Consider the following 4,218-nt stretch of genomic DNA (forward strand, 5'->3'; position numbering starts at 1 on the left):
TAGTGCTTGCTTCCTTGTTTCGGCAAGATTCCTCAACATCTGAAAAATGACTCCATCTTTGCCATGTGCACTTTAAGTGTTGACATGCTCGAGAGCATCAACAGGTTCTGCCATCGTATATAGAGGCTTTCCATTCCTTCCTTGACAAGTGGTCATTAAGGTGCGTACAACTCAGGTGATGGTCAGTCACTGTGAGGTGGTCGGGGAAAACATCTGCCGCTTGTTCCTCAAATTTCTCAGATGTGCACTGAAAATCGAGCAGCATGTTTTCAATAGTATTACAGTATTTGGTGCATCCTGTTATAGCCAAGAATGTGTTACAGCTTACTGAGGCCTATATGTTTAAATGACGCGCCCAGTAAGCTCTAGTTAGCATGTCGCTCTTTGCAGTGTGTAAAGGATGCGTTTTGCTAGCGATTCTTCAACACCTTCACATTCTGCACACTCAAGTGCATCACGGAAATGGTCCCAGCCTGAAACCCCGATTTTTATATGTGGCACATTTTCACCCCTACATCAAGTATTATATCACATAATGGTCGCTTCCTCTTGGGGCAGAGTCGCATTGACACTCTGGATGAAGGCCCTAGTTGCCCATGCTAGGTAAGTGTACTGCCCTTCTGGTTTGAATGGAGGGTATACCAGTTGGGATAGTTGGTGTCATTTGTTAATTTGAGGTCTGTGGTGTCTGCTTCGTCAAGGTGGCATCCTCTTGGCCGTATGTCTTTGCATCCCCAGTGTGGGTGATGTGCATTGAGCTCACCTCGACTGAGTATTACGTGCTTGTGAAAGCGAATTTGAAGCTGTCAAAGCCAAGTGAAGTCGCCTTGGCTGTGGTGCCTGGTTTTGGGACAGAGGTAGACCAATGTCAAAACGGCTTTTAGCCTGCAGCACACCACCGCAACTTTCTGATGAGACATATGTTTATTCAAGCCGTTTTTTCCTTGCCCTAATTCAATAATAGCCAATTTTAGCAGCTGCAAATCAAGCTGACTTCAGAAGACTGCTCATTTTTTAGCCACTTCTAGTAGATTATTGCATGGTTAATTTTCTAGTTGGGCATGACATGCTTCGTGCTTAAAAAAATGAACTGTTTAAAGAATTATTGGAGTAATATTAGGACAGGCAATTCTGACTGAGTCATCACTGCTTTTGTCGCAAAATGTGGCAATGAGCTAGGCAGATGCTGTCACGAAACCATAGGTTGTACAAGTACAGAAGAAACAAAATTGGAGTTGTGAAATTCAAAGCCATATTTTTACAGCCTCTCTTTATACTGCTGACATTAGAGAGCTTTAGATTAGTGGACGCAAGCAGCGTGTGTAAACAAGCACCATGTATGGGTATTTCTGGCACCCATGTGGTTTGCATAACCAAGCAGCACACGAGTCGCTTGCGTCCTCTTATGCAGTACTATTATTTTCATTGTAAAACTACCAATATCAAAGTAAGTCTGATCAGCCTGCATCAATATGCTAGAAATTTTTAAGCACTTAAGGTGTGTTGGTTGAATGTTTAAAGCACTTCACCACACCCTTGGTCACTAGACTTGAACTTTCCAGTATTACTTGCTAATCAACTCTTGAGGTGTTTACGTTGCTTTTCTGTGCTGTAAGATTAGTTTGACAGTCCTAATAGAATTGTTAAAGTGAAGGTGTGAGCTGTTGTATTGGCCATGTCATTCTATAACTGTTAGATCTGACACTGCCAAAGCACTTGGAAACATTAATCAGCTTCACCTCACTATATATATGTATTGCGGTAGGACCATTCAGCACGTGAAAATAAAAATACCGGCAAATAGAGAGTTCGAGAGCACCTGAGATTATAGTAAAGCGGGCGGGGCAGTATGTTCAGGGTAACAAATGTGTTGCGGTGAAGTTATTGCAGACGTATATACACATTCATTCGTCCCAACTTTGCACCGAACCCTGCGTCCCGTTGCTAAAACTAAGAGCGCGAAAAACGGGCACAAATGCAGCTGAAGATTACAGGGCACAGTATTAGGCTCCACCTCACTGTGCTTATCGCGCCCTTAGTACGAATAATATTAAACATCTACTCTGCATTTCGTGGAATTCTGGCAGATCATGTGACATCACTAAAGCTCCGTTATGTTCACAGCACTACGCGATAATTGTCATAAAGCCCACGATAAAAGTAAATCACATGAAGTGACGGATAGTGCACTAGCGCTAAACACGATTGAAAACATGCGCTGCCCTATTTCAAGGACGCGTGAACAGTTGTGAGCAAACACCACCTTAAGCATTATATTACTTACGTAAGTCGTGGCGAAAAACACGTGCAACACCTCCGCCTACGAGTCCCGTCAAGTAAAAGTGCATGTGCGATGTGATGACGCTGCCGAAAAGGGGCGAACACGACGACGCTGCTGCACAGCGCCGGTTCGCAAATTGCATTGCCGAGGCGCTACGCCACTTAAATATTTCAATCGTCAGCACCAATGAATTCTTCAGAAATACGGATCTCACACCACCAGAGTTCACCAAGACTTAAAGCCGACATGCCACACCACTATTACTGCGCGACTTTTAGCCAACAAATACTGAACCCACTGCGGAGACACACGACCAGCGGTCGGCGTGGGCCGGAGATTCAACGCACGCCACGGCATCGCGGTTCGCAGAACTTCGCTGCCTAGGCGCTAGGCCACTTCGACATTTCAATTGTCAAGGAAGCACGGGTCACACAACGCAGATTCTGTACTGCCAGAGCTCACCGAGGCGAAAGCACAGATGGCGAAAGCCGCACTGTCGCATCACCACTACTCGCGGCTTTCCCGCTAAGTAACTACAACCAACACACAAGCAACGCAAGCACAATCACATAAGCAACGTTGAACAACGCGCGGTCCGCGCGAGCCGGTGAACGATCACGCTGAGAACGAACACGCCACGGCGTCGCTCGGCGCAACCATCATGCCTTCTCAAAAGTCCCTAAACGATCCTGTCCCTAGGCACCTAGGATCAGGTCACGTGAGGGATTTTTGTACGACAATTAGACGCACGCTAGCAGCGGTGGTAGGTGAGCGCGATCGTGATTATACGCCGGCATTAGTGGGAGGCAGACGACAAGTGCAGCCGCAAGTGTGACAAAGTAGTTTGTCTAACAATTCGACGTTCCTGCGATTCATGTTTTCCGAAGTCTTAAGTACTTTTGCGGTAATAGCTACGTGTTTCCATTGTTTCCTGCCCAACTGCTTTGGTATTTAAACAGTCAAAGCGAAACCAATCGGATTGAAAACGAAACGAGGATTTTACGCGTGATACGCAGTTCAGCGTGTTGCCGTAGCCATGCGTGCGCTTTTGATTTCCGAAGCATAGAATAAAGCGCAAGTGTCTAATACTATAGCAACTGCAATTTTAAGCAATAATTATGTTGTACTAAATAACAGCCGACTTACTTACAGTAATCGCATAGACTACATTAGAAGTACCAAGATTTCATTGCCAGGCCTCGCCACTTACTGGCCTTTGAGATATTCTTTGCCAATTTTAAATTATAATCCCTACTTCAATCCCGAACAGCGTGCCTGTTTCTATCGCCATAAATCATGATCAGTTCATTTCCATCAACGCCCCACAAGGCTTTCTGACTAGTTTCCCTCCAAGCGTTCTCCAAGTTTTTTGTTCGCACTGCTTCCATCCGACATCGAGAGAGACCACGAGGGAGAAAATGGAGGTCTACTATACCAGGAAAAAAGGGTCGCGTTGTGTAAGCACGCCATCGTTAAATTTGCATGACAGTGAATTTGATTTTTTAAGCCCCCTCATAGTGTAACATTAGATTACAGGGTTTTGGGTTTTTTGTCTGTGCACTGTTAATGACGCCATTGATGGGAGAGCACGTGGCTATGGGTTGTGCACATAAGTTTGTGTATGCCTTCGAATGAAGTTAGTTGTGAGATCAGCGCTGTCCTGTGTGTTTCTGGCTTCTGTCTTCGTCATATTGCGCTGCCCCTACAAGATGTTTAGCTGTTGTAGATGTCAAGGGTCGACCGTCACGGCATCACGGACATTTTTTACGACGGGTTGTACAAAAAGCGATTACCGCACTCGAATGCGAAAATGTATATACAGATAAAACTGAAAATAACAGTGGCTATATTTGGCTACAAATTTGTTTTGCTCTTTTTTGTGTTTGGCTACATTTGGGCTACAGTTTCTCTAGCTTTGGGCTACTCCACGTTGTCCG

The sequence above is a fragment of the Dermacentor variabilis genome, unplaced genomic scaffold (genome assembly GCF_050947875.1).
Source record: "Dermacentor variabilis isolate Ectoservices unplaced genomic scaffold, ASM5094787v1 scaffold_13, whole genome shotgun sequence".
In the NCBI taxonomy this organism is placed as follows: domain Eukaryota; kingdom Metazoa; phylum Arthropoda; class Arachnida; order Ixodida; family Ixodidae; genus Dermacentor; species Dermacentor variabilis.